The following is a 13461-nucleotide window of genomic DNA, read 5'->3' on the forward strand; positions in this document are numbered from 1 at the left end:
ATACGGAAGCAACACATTTAACAAAAACAACAATGTTAGGGGAAATGCAGAGGCTTCCCAGGCCAAAAAATAGCCCAAGGTCTTCAAGTGGCTTCTAATGAGTCCCTGTCATAAATGGTCAAGTCGTAAATGGTCACAGTTTTAGAAATACAAATCTGTGAGGCAGCAGTATTGCCCCAAATTGACCTATAGCTGAACTCCTCATAGCCACACTTCATTCTGTAATGCAAACAGCTATGGAGTTTTCTTCCAAAAAAGCAGCTAATTAATATAAGAGAAGATACCACTCGGACTCATACAAGACTAATCTACAATGTCCAGCAGGCTGAAACACATTAGACCTCCTGGGAGAAATATACATCAAATACATCTGACATGTTTCGTCATACATGACATCACTCAAGACAAAACATGTCGGGTGGAGCTTTGCACTGATGCCATCATGTCCTACCTGACCCTGGAAGTGAAGGTGTTCCTGTATTTGTCTGCCGGCAAATTAACTGTTTATCAAGGCTCATGTTGTTTTTATGCATTGTAAGTCGTTTTAATGGCATTTTAATAAATTTATCTTTAATGTTTTAATGGTACTATTTAATTGCCCTTCACAATCCCACAAAAATAGAGGAATCCAATTTGCAGTGAGGCAGAGTTCAGGGATTAGTAGTAAGTGAGGCAGAGAGGCCAGTTAGTAAGTGTGGCAGTGTTCAGGGGTCAGCAGTAAGTGAGACAGAGAGGTCAGTAGTAAGTGAGGCAGAGTTCAGGGGTCAGTAGTAGATGAGACAGAGTTCAGTGGCCAGTAGTAAGTGTGGCAGTGTTCAGGTGTCAGTGGTAAGTGAGGCAGAGAGGTCAGTAGTCAGTGAAGCAGAAATCTGGGGCCAGTAGTGAGGTAGAGAAGTCAGTATAAGTGAGGCAGAGAGGTCAGTAGTAAGTGAGGTCAGTAGTAAGTGAGGCAGAGTTCAGGGGTCAGTAGTAGATGAGACAGAGTTCAGTGGTCAGTAGTAAGTGAGGCAGAGAGGTCAGTAGTAAGTGAGGTAGAGTTCAGGTGTCAGTGGTAAGTGAGGCAGAGAGGTCAGTAGTCAGTGAAGCAGAATTCTGGGGTCAGTAGTGAGGTAGAGAAGTCAGTATATGTGAGGCAGAGAGGTCAGTAGTAAGTGAGGCAGAGTTCAGGGGTCAGTAGTAGATAAGGCAGAGTTCAGTGGTCAGTAGTAAGTGATGCAGAGGATAGATTTTATAAATATGTAATCTCTCACACTAAAATAATAAAAAAGATGTAGTGCTCAAATGTTTACCGTGACCACTATTCCTCGTGTGTCAGTGAATACACAAAATATAATAAATAGAGATATATATGATGCAGCAGCTTTAAATACCAGCTCAAAAGGAGCTAAAACACGAAGCTGCGCAGTAAAAGTGAATACATGTACGAGTTTTAAACCATGTATAAATAATAAATATTGTGAAATGACAATCTGTCAATAATCTATAGAATCAACAATCTTCAAAAAAACGAGTCCAACAGATCGCTGAATATTGCACAGTTCTGTGAAGATGAAGGATGAAATAATATCATATATTAGGAGCCCCGTAATTAAAAGTAGTTTGGTCAATGTGAATCCACCACCAATGTGACAACCACTCCCATTAGCTGGCAACTCACCAAAAATTATTAACCCCCATTCTCATTGGCTCATACGCAGTGGGGAATATATTACAGCAGTCCTCTTTGGATCAACATCGCCCAACGCCTTTCTTCTCTCAAATAGTCCTCAAGATGCCAACCATAGAACGAGAAAGCTCCACTAGTGTGATATTGTCTCAATCAAGTTTATTAAAAATATAAGTTCCCACTTATATTGCACAAGGTGACAAAATGCAAAGCACATATATAGTAAACACAGGGGGGTCTGGAGAATTCCCCTAGTCCTCACCACCTCCACGCTGGTTACCGGACCCCAGGGAAATGATCTCCAAGACTCTGACAAATTCTCCGGTGTGCGTGTAGCCACGTTCCGATGCGTTTCGTCACTTCCGACTTAGTCACAGGGGGGTCTTTTTCTTTGAATATTGTTGATTCTATAGATTGACAGATTGTCATTTCACATTATTATTTATACATGGTTTAAAACTTGTACATGTATTCACTTTTACTGCGCAGCTTGGCGTTTTAGCTCATTTTGAGTGGGTATCACTCATTTTTTTTTTAGAGGATCGATTTTGCCCAACAGTGGTAGGGGCTCCCAGCATAAATCCCCCCCCCCCCAACCCCTGGTTCTAGCACAATCCACTTATACCCCTTTTGCAAAATCCCTTCCAAGCACAGATCCTATCCACTGTTGGAAGAACAACAGCAAGTACTGTGTACTGTATGTATGCATTATACCTATCTATACCAGCAGGTGGCACTGCAGTGTTATAGTAATATAGCTTGCAAATCATTGATATGAGGAAGCATTATCTTTCTCTGTATATGGTCTTATTTGTGTTCTCTTTCTGTCTCCATGATGTGAAGACATGTATTGCTATCCTCCATTCAAGTAAAGCAGCAGTATTGAAGAAGCTTCCAGCGCATCATTTCAATACTCAGCCAACAGGTTATGGGCCCAGGCACTGGAGAGAATGCTACAAGTCAGTGCGTACTGTATACAAGCTGCTGAAAGATGGCAAGCAGTTCAGATCTGAAGTTTTCAATTGCAAAGCTGAACAATGCCAATTACCAGCTGTGGAAGTTAAAGCTAGAAATGCTTCCCAGCAAGGATGGCTTGTGGTAAGTGCGGAATACAGACAGACCCACAAACAGAGATGGAGGAATGGGACAGAAGAGAAAGACAGGCAAAAGTAACCATAAGCTTACTAGTGGAAGATGACCAGCTTATCCACATAAGAGCAGAGAAAACAGCCAAAAGTATGTGGACTTTATTACAAATGTGGACACATTACTGCATGAGCGTTCAAGTCTAAACAATAGGGTTGAGCGGACACCTAGATGTCCGTGTTCGACGGGTTCGGCCGAACTTTAAAAAAAAGTCCGGGTCCGTGTCCCGGACTTTTACCGAACTTTTCCCGGACACCGAACCCCATTGAAGTCAATGGGGACCCGAACTTTAAGGCACTAAAATGGCTCTAAAACACCAATGGAAAGGGCTAGAGTGCTGCAAATGGCAGCAAAACGTAGTTAAGAGCATGGCAAGTGCTCTGCAAACAAATGTGGATAGGGAAATAACTTAAAACAACAAAAAAAAAACAGAAAAATAAAACAATGTTCTTCATCTCTGAAGGACGAGGCCCATAAGGAGTAGGAGGGAGGTTGAGGTGGTGGTGGATGTAGCGGTGTCATAGGCGTGCGCACAGGGTGTGCCTGGTGTACCTGGGCACACCCTAATCACCTAGGGCACATAGCATTATCGCTCTGTTTGCCAGTGAGGAGATGGGAAAGATCTCCCTCGCACCTGCTCTGCTCTATTTCTCTTTGCCAGCAGGGAGAGTAATGTATCGGGGCCATGTACATGTAGGCAAACACATGCATGTGTATTTCAACTTTGGGGTGCACACCCTAATGCAATAGGCTGCGCACACCTATGGGCGGTGTAGGTGGAAGCGGCGGTGGAGGAGGACCAGGGCCAGATTAAGAGCATCATGGTCTTGGTGCTGAGGATTTTGAAGGGCCTTAAGGGCCGTGCCTTGGCATGCACCCAGAGGAGGAAGGGTGCAGCCATGCATGCCTAATTCAACATGGGATGCTGTCTCTGAAGCCCATAAACACATCCATGCATCGGCAACTGTCCCTCCTTGTCCGGCCTTCGCGCTGTGTGGGGAGGTTCTGAGGGTGCTGCCTGGGGAAGCGAGCATAGAAGCCAGACTTCTGTGTTTACAAGTGACAGAAGAGCGGTCACAGTGAATATGGCCAACCCGGGGCCTATATAAAAGCTAGGGGCCTGCATGGAGCTGCAGCTCCAATAGCCCCTACGTTAATCTGGCCCTGAGGAGGAGGACGAGGTAGCCAACACTGCTTCTTTTCACAAATTTTAAATGAGGGTACACCCCAAAAGAGTGAGAAAGAGCAAAAATGGAACAATGGCTGGGTAAGGTCGGTATCCATTGCTATTCTGCACAAGGTACGGAAAAGTCCCGTGGGATCCATGCCTGGTTCATTTTAATGAACGTGAGCTTGTCCACATTGTCTCTGGACAGGCGGCTGCGCTTGTCTGTTATAACACCCCCAGCCGTGCTAAATACCCGTTCAGATAATACACTGGCTGCAGGGCACGCCAGCACCTCCAAGGCGTAAAGGGCAAGCTCAGGCCATGTGCCCAATTTGGAGACCCAGAAGTTGAAGGGGGCAGACCCCTCATTCACTACATGTAGGCGTGTGCACACATACTGCTCCACCATGTTGGTAAAATGCTGCCTCCTGCTAAGACGTTCCATCTGAGCTGCTGGTGCTGCTGTTTGTTGTGGCGTGCTGACAAAGCTTTTCCACATTTCGGCCATGCTAACCCTGCCTTCTGAGGTGCTGGCGGTGCCCTGGTTGAGTTGGCGACCTCCTCCTCCTCCTCCTCTGCCTTGTGCTTCCACTGTGGCCCCGCTGTCAGATGGGAATGCCAGCAGCATCGCGTCTACCAGCGTGCGCTTGTACTCGCGCATCTTGCGATCGCGCTCCAGTGAGTGAATTAAGGATGGTACGTTGTCCTTGTAACGGAGATCCAGCAGCGTGGCCACCCAGTAATCAGCACAAGTTAGAATGTGGGCAACTCGGCGGTCGTTGTGGAGACACTGCAGCATGTAATCGCTCATGTGTGCCAGGCTGCCCAGAGGCGACGAAAGGCTGTCCTCTGTGGGAGGTGTATCGTCCGTGTCCTCTGTATCCCCCCAGCCACGCACCAGTGATGGCCATGAGCTGGCCTGGGTGCCACCCTGCTGTGAACATGGTTCCATCTCCTCCTCCAGCTCCTCCTCATCCTCCTCATCCTCCAGAACTGTGCCCCTGCTGGACAATTGTGTCCCTGGCGTTTGTGTGTGCAGGAACCCACCCTCGGAGCCCCTTGCGAATGACTGCCCTGAAAGCCTTTGAAATGTTACCTCTTCATCCTCCTCCTCCTCCTCCTCATCCTGTGCCACATCCTCTTCCATCATCGCCCAAATTGTTTTTTCAAGGAGGCATAGAAGTGGGATAGTTAAGCTGAGAACGGCGTCATTGCCACTGGCCATGTTGGTGGAGTACTCAAAACAGCGCAACAAGGCACACAGGTCTCGCATGGAGGCCCAGTTATTGGTGGTGAAGTGGTGCTGTTCCGCAGAGCGACTCACGCGTGCGTGCTGCAGCTGAAACTCCACTATGGCCTGCTGCTGCTCGCACAGTCTTTCCAGCATGTGCAAGGTGGAGTTCCACCTTGTGGGCACGTCACATATGAGGCGGTGAGCGGGAAGGCCGAAGTTACGCTGCAGCGCTGCCAGGCGAGCAGCAGCAGGGTGAGAACGCCGAAAGTGCGCACAAACGGCCCGCACTTTCTGCAGCAGCTCTGACATATCGGGGTAGTTTTTAAGGAACCTCTGCACCACCAAATTCAGCACATGCGCCAGGCAAGGGATGTGCGTCAAACCGGCTAGGCCCAGAGCTGCTATGAGATTTCTCCCGTTATCGCACACCACCAGGCCGGGCTTGAGGCTCGCTGGCAGCAACCACTCATTTGTTTGCTGTTCCATGCTCCTCCACAACTCCTGCGCGGTGTGTGGTTTGTCCCCCAAACAGGCAAGTTGTAAAACTGCCTGCTGTCGTTTACCCCTGGCCGTGCTGAAGTTGGTGGTGAAGGTGTTACGCTGTCCGGATGAGGAGGCGGTAGAGGATGAGGAAGCGGAGTAGGAGGAGTTAGGAACAGGAGGCAAACTGAAGCGCCCTGCAATCCTCGGTGGTGGAAGGACATGCGCCAAATTGCTATCCGCCTCAGGCCCATCCGCCACTGCATTTACCCAGTGTGCCGTTAGGGAGATATAACGCCCCTGACCGTGCTTACTGGTCCACGTATCGGTAGTTAGGTGGACCTTGGCACAGATGGCGTTGCGCAGTGCACACCTGATTTTTTCCCCCACTTGGTTGTTTAGGGAAGGGATGGCTTGCCTGGAAAAGTAGTGGCGGCTGGGCACGACGTACTGTGGGACAGCCACCGACATAAGGTTTTTAAAACTGTGCGTCTCCACCAGACGGAATGACAGCATTTCAAAGGCCAATAATTTTGAAATGCTGGCATTCAGGGCCAGGGATCGCGGGTGGGTAGGGGGGTACTTCCTCTTCCTCTCAAGTGTTTGGGAGATGGAAATCTGAACGCTTCCACGGGACATTGTGGAGATGGTTGTTGGTGACCCAGGTGGTGGTGTTGCTGACAGATCGTCTGTTTGCGGGGTGGCAGGTGCCGGTATCACTACAGATGTGGCTGGAGCGGCCGAGACTGCAGCAGAAGAGGAAGCAGGATGAGCCAGAGACGTTTCTTGGTTTTGAAGGTGTGTACTCCACTGCAGCTCGTGCTTTGCACTTAGATGCCTGATCATGCAGGTTGTGCTCAGGTTGAGAAGGTTTATGCCTCGCTTCAAGCTCTGATTGCACAGGGTGCAAACCACTCGTGTCCTGTCATCAGCACATTTTCTAAAGAACTTCCACGCTAGAGAACTCCTTTGAGCTGACTTTGGTGCGCTCGTTCCCTTGCTGCGTTGGTCAGTAGCGGGCGTAGTGTCTAGGGCACGGCCGCTCCGCTTCTGCACCCTGCTCCCTCTTCTGCTGTGCTGGTGGCTCTGTGCGACCACCGCCTCTTCCTCCAAACTACTCAGGTCACCTGCATGACGTTCATTCCATGTGGGGTCGAGGACCTCATCGTCCTCCACATCATCTTCCACCCAGTCTTCACCCCTGCCCTCCTTGTCGGTCTCCACAATGCTGAACGCCGCAGCAGTTGGCACCTGCGTTTCGTCATCATCGGAGACGTGCTGCGATGATCCTTGCATGTACTCATCTTGAGAAATAAGTGGTTGGGCATCGCTGCACTCAATCTCTTCCACTTCTGGGGCAGGGCTAGGTGGATGGCCCTGGGAAACCCTGCTGACAGAGTCATCAAAAAGAAGAAGAGACTGCTGTATGGCTTGGGGCTCAGACTGCTTGCCTGATTTGCAAGGGGGTGAGGTGAAAGACGGTTGGACATCGGCTGCAGGTGCCAACTGTGACCTTTCTGCAGTAGACTGGGTGGGAGACAATGTGAAGGAACTGGAGGCACTGTCAGCAGCAAACCAATCTACTATCGCCTCCACTTGTTCTGGCCTCATCACTTCTAGGGGCGTATGATGCCCTACCAAATACTGATGCAGGTTCTGTCGCCTACTCACACTTGAGGAAGGTGTTTCACTTGTGCGTGTAGCTGGCACAGATCGACCACGTCCTCTCCTTGCAACAGGAGCTCTAGCAGCAGCACCACCACGACCCAGGCCACGGCCCCTATTTGACGCTCTGCTCATATTTCTGAAATTTAAGATCTTGCCCTAGAAAGGTCTTTATTGAATAGCGGAACAAAAGAACAACAGTATCGCACGGGTGTATCTCACAGTCAAATATGCAAACTATGCCGCAATTTAATGTTTTTTACACCAAAAGGGTGTGTATTGAATAGCGGAATAGGATAAAAAACTGTGTATCTCACACGTACAAACACAGACTAGGCCCGATTAAATTTTTTCCTACCCTAAAGGGAGGATGAGGAAGAGGAGTATGGAACAGGCAGCATCCTCAAATCTTCAGAAGTATGAGATGAACCCCAAAAACTTGGAAAGGTGGATCTCACACGTACCGACACAGACTATTCCGCAATTTAATTGAGCCCCAAAGGTTTTTATTGAATAGCGGAATAGGAAATATGATCAAAAAAAAGTGTATGTTTTTCACACGTACAGAAGCACACTAGGCCCCAATTACTATTGTTTGTACACCTAAAAGGATGGATGAGGAGGAGGAGGAGTATAGAACAGGCAGCACCCTCAAAGCTTCAGAAGTATGAGATTGTGTTCACTGTACCCCACAAAGATTGTGTTCACTGTACCCCACAAAGATTGTGTTCACTGTACCCCACAAAGGTTTTGTTCACTGCACCCCACAAAGATTGTGTTCACTGTACCCCACAAAGGTTTTGTTCACTGCACCCCACAAAGATTGTGTTCACTGTACCCCACAAAGGTTTTGTTCACTGCACCCAAAAGGATTGTCTTCACTGCACCCCACAAGGATTGTCTTCACTGCACCCCACAAAGATTGTGTTCACTGTACCCCACAAAGATTTTGTTCACTGCACTCCAAAAGGATTGTCTTCACTGCACCCCACAAAGATTGTGTTCACTGTACCCCACAAAGGTTTTGTTCACTGCACCCCACAAAGATTGTGTTCACTGTACCCCACAAAGGTTTTGTTCACTGCACCCCACAAAAATTGTGTTCACTGTACCCCCCAAAGATTTTGTTCACTGCACCCCACAAGGATTGTCTTCACTGCACCCCACAAGGATTGTCTTCACTGCACCTCACAAAGATTGTGTTCACTGTACCCCACAAAGGTTGTGTTCACTGCACCCCACAAAGGTTTTGTTCACTGCACCCCACAAAGATTTTCACTGCACCCCACAAAGATTGTGTTCACTGTACCCCACAAAGATTGTGTTCACTGTACCCCACAAAGGTTTTGTTCACTGCACCCCACAAAGATTGTGTTCACTGTACCCCACAAAGGTTGTGTTCACTGCACCCCACAAAGGTTTTGTTCACTGCACCCCACAAAGATTGTGTTCACTGCACCCCACAAAGATTGTGTTCACTGTACCCCACAAAGGTTTTGTTCACTGCACCCCACAAAGATTGTGTTCACTGTACCCCACAAAGATTGTGTTCACTGCACTCCAAAAGGATTGTCTTCACTGCACCCCACAAAGATTGTGTTCACTGTACCCCACAAAGATTTTGTTCACTGCACCCCACAAAGATTGTGTTCACTGTACCCCACAAAGGTTGTGTTCACTGCACCCCACAAAGGTTTTGTTCACTGCACCCCACAAAGGTTTTGTTCACTGTACCCCACAAAGGTTTTGTTCACTGCACCCCACAAAGATTGTGTTCACTGTACCCCACAAAGATTTTGTTCACTGCACCCCACAAGGATTGTCTTCACTGCACCCCACAAGGATTGTCTTCACTGCACCCCACAAAGATTGTGTTCACTGTACCCCACAAAGATTTTGTTCACTGCACCCCACAAAGATTGTGTTAACTGTACCCCACAAAGATTTTGTTCACTGCACTCCAAAAGGATTGTCTTCACTGCACCCCACAAAGATTGTCTTCACTGTACCCCATAAAGGTTTTGTTCACTGCACCCCACAAAGATTGTGTTCACTGTACCCCACAAAGGTTTTGTTCACTGCACCCCACAAAGATTGTGTTCACTGTACCCCACAAAGATTGTGTTCACTGTACCCCACAAAGATTGTGTTCACTGTACCCCACAAAGATTTTGTTCACTGCACTCCAAAAGGATTGTCTTCACTGCACCCCACAAAGATTGTGTTCACTGTACCCCACAAAGGTTTTGTTCACTGCACCCCACAAAGATTGTGTTCACTGTACCCCACAAAGGTTGTGTTCACTGTACCCCACAAAGATTGTGTTCACTGTACCCCACAAAGATTTTGTTCACTGCACTCCAAAAGGATTGTCTTCACTGCACCCCACAAAGATTGTGTTCACTGTACCCCACAAAGGTTTTGTTCACTGCACCCCACAAAGATTGTGTTCACTGTACCCCACAAAGGTTGTGTTCACTGTACCCCACAAAGATTGTGTTCACTGTACCCCACAAAGATTGTGTTCACTGCACCCCACAAAGGTTGTGTTCACTGCACCCCACAAAGATTGTGTTCACTGCACCCCACAAAGATTGTGTTCACTGCACCCCACAAAGATTGTGTTCACTGTACCCCACAAAGGTTTTGTTCACTGCACCCCACAAAGATTGTGTTCACTGTACCCCACAAAGATTGTGTTCACTGCACTCCAAAAGGATTGTCTTCACTGCACCCCACAAAGATTGTGTTCACTGTACCCCACAAAGGTTTTGTTCACTGCACCCCACAAAGATTGTGTTCACTGTACCCCACAAAGGTTTTGTTCACTGCACCCCACAAAGATTGTGTTCACTGTACCCCCCAAAGATTTTGTTCACTGCACCCCACAAGGATTGTCTTCACTGCACCCCACAAGGATTGTCTTCACTGCACCCCACAAAGATTGTGTTCACTGCACCCCACAAAGGTTGTGTTCACTGCACCCCACAAAGATTGTGTTCACTGTACCCCCCCAAAGATTTTGTTCACTGCACCCCACAAGGATTGTCTTCTCTGCACCCCACAAAGATTGTGTTCACTGTACCCCCCAAAGATTTTGTTCACTGCACCCCACAAGGATTGTCTTCACTGCACCCCACAAGGATTGTCTTCACTGCACCCCACAAAGATTGTGTTCACTGTACCCCCACAAAGGTTTTGTTCACTGCACCCCACAAAGATTTTGTTCACTGCACCCCACAAAGATTGTGTTCACTGCACCCCAAAAAGGCTGTGTTCACTGCAGCCCACACACAGAAAAATGGATGTGGATCACTGACACCTGCCTATCTCCTATCCCACACCACACAGCAATATAGATTGTAGTTTGTAGAACACAGTTTCCCTAAAATTCAGCAGACTCTGTCCCTAACAGGACTGAGAAGAGATCGTAGATCAGGAGAACTAAGTGCAGACCCCACCCCACACAGCAATATCGATTGTAGTTTGTAGAACACTCTGACCCTAAAATTCAGCAGCAGCCTCTCCCTAACAGGATTGAGAAGAGATCGTAGATCAGGATTGAGTGCAGACCCCACCCCCCACACAGCAATATCGATTGTAGTTTGCAGAAGACACTGACCCTATAATTCAGCAGACTCTATCCCTAAAATGCCTACAACTCGCCCTGCCTAAACACTCCGACCTGTCCCTCAATTCTATCCGGACACAAATGGTTTTTTCCTGCCTATCTTTCCCTAATCAGCAGCCAGCACGTTGATGTGTGCTCTGTCCCTGATCTAATCAGCATAATGACGCCGCTGCGGCTGCCTCGAACTTATAAAGACTTGGTCACATGCTTCAGACGGCCAATCACAGCTACTGAGACATTTGCAGGCATGGCTGGGATGGCTTAAGGCACACCAGTTAAACGATTGTTGATTGGCTGTTGAAAGCCCGCCATGAAAAGAGCGCCAAAGCATGCAAAACCCGGAAATAAAACGACCGAACACGGATTTTTACCCGAATATACAGTAAAGTGTCCGTGTTCGTGTTCGGGTAACAAAAATCCAATTATTCGGTACGAACACGAATAATACAGTCCGTGTTCGCTCAACACTACTAAACAACAAGATGTTTTTGCTAAGAAAGCTGTATAACATGAGGCTAGAAGAAGGCCAGTAAATGTGTAAGCCTTTCAGAGACATAATATATGTAATAACGTGCAGCGCTAAAATAATACTCAATAAAGAAGTACAATGATTAAAGTGAACAATGTGACTAAAATATCATAAAAGTCCCAAGTGCAAAAACGTAAAAATCTATTCCAGGGTGATGTGCATGATCCACGTAGGACAACAGATCCCAACACCAAGAGGAAAGACATATGATTACGCTCACCAGAACAAATGGACCCAACTTGTCATATGACAAAAGGGTCACATAGGCTCATAAGATATCTTGAGGGTCTTCAAACTGCAGTAAAGGATGTTCACGTTTGCAGTCAAAGGGCCAGATATAGTAAATCTCCTCTCTCCCCAGATTACATGGAAAGGATAATCCCAGACAAAGCAAACATAGTGTAATTCCATTTAAAATTTATTAAAAGTAAAAAATACACTTACAAACATCCAGGAATATTAGGCAGTGAATGAGAGAGACATGAATCCAGCAGTCTTTGGCATAGTCCTGGCTGCATGAGGCAAAGTTCTCTTTTTCAGAGACATATACTGCTCTTATTAACGCTTTAGAAACCAGACCTGAGGAGGATCTAATGCTAGACTAGGTCAAAGACAAATTCATTAATTAATATGACGGAAGGAAAGAATACGCACCATGATGACAAAGTTCTTAAGATGTACAAAGGCAGAAAACAGAGCATGTTTTAGTTGTAAAAGGACCGGTCAAAAAGGACTGTTCCATCTAGAAACCCGAGCAGCAAAAGCTAGAGCCATCTAGAAAAGAAAGAGTCAAAAGGAACCTGCAAACACTTCATGGAGTGGCACCTTTAAAGTGACACAGAGCGGCGGGCCACATGGCTGGTGCATAGACTCAGAAGCGACAAACCACATGACTAGCGATGAGCTCTTCTTCACAAAAATTGATTACAGTGTAAAAAAGTTTTCCTAGAAAACGGGAAAAACATCACCTCAGAAGTTAAAGGCCAGGGCTTCCTGAACTGCATTACACCACAGGAAGGCAAGCATAGTATCTTTGTAAAGGAAGTGCTGTATGTTCCAGAACTAGAAGGCACCCTTCTATCAGTAAAAAGTCTTGCAAACATTTGTCTTCACAGTTAAATTCCAGGGAGATGGTTTTACTGATTTACTGATTTTAATGATGCTTAAAGTGAAACAAGAAAAATGAAAAAATTACTTTAAATATCGTGCCTGGGGGTCCCATTAATGTGCCTGTAAAGTAGTGCATCTCTACGATGTATGTAGCAATACTGACATTTCTAAAGCAAAAAATGTCATATACAAATATACATATACAATTTCAAATCACATTTACTTGTCATACAGGTGCTGAAAAATTTGGGCCTTTGGTGTTAGTGGTGCCTGAACACCGTAATTTCTCACAGTTACTCTTGCTGGGCACAGGTACAGGCCCTGCCATTAGAAATAAGATACGGAAATTGAAATTGTATGAACCTGTCATACAGGTGCAGAAAAATTGGGCCTTGTGGTATTAGTGGTGCCTGAATACTGTAACTCTTCACAGTTATTGTTAGGTGCAGGGCACAGGGCCTGCTGTTAAAAATTACATACAAAATTTAAATTGTATGCACCTGTCATACAAGTGCAGAAAAATTAGGCCTTGTGTGTTGGTGGTGATCTAAACCAAAAACATTGTTGGAAGCTAGCAGAATCAAGATTGTGGAATAGGATAGGCAGCATATGCAGTCTTCAAGGGCAGTCCCCTAGCAAATTCAATCAGTTACATCAGATGTGAAAGGTTTGTAACATACGAGACATAAATTACAAAAGTGCGCTATAACAAATGAAGAGAACAAAAATGTTCATAAATGGTGTCTGCTGAACCAGCAGTAAAACACAAAAACCTTTATATCTAAAGGATGTGGTGAAATTTACAAAAGTCTTTCAGTCCAAAGAATATAGT

This window comes from Pelophylax lessonae (assembly GCF_965119305.1).
Source record: "Pelophylax lessonae genome assembly, chromosome: 7".
Taxonomy (NCBI): Eukaryota; Metazoa; Chordata; class Amphibia; order Anura; family Ranidae; genus Pelophylax; species Pelophylax lessonae.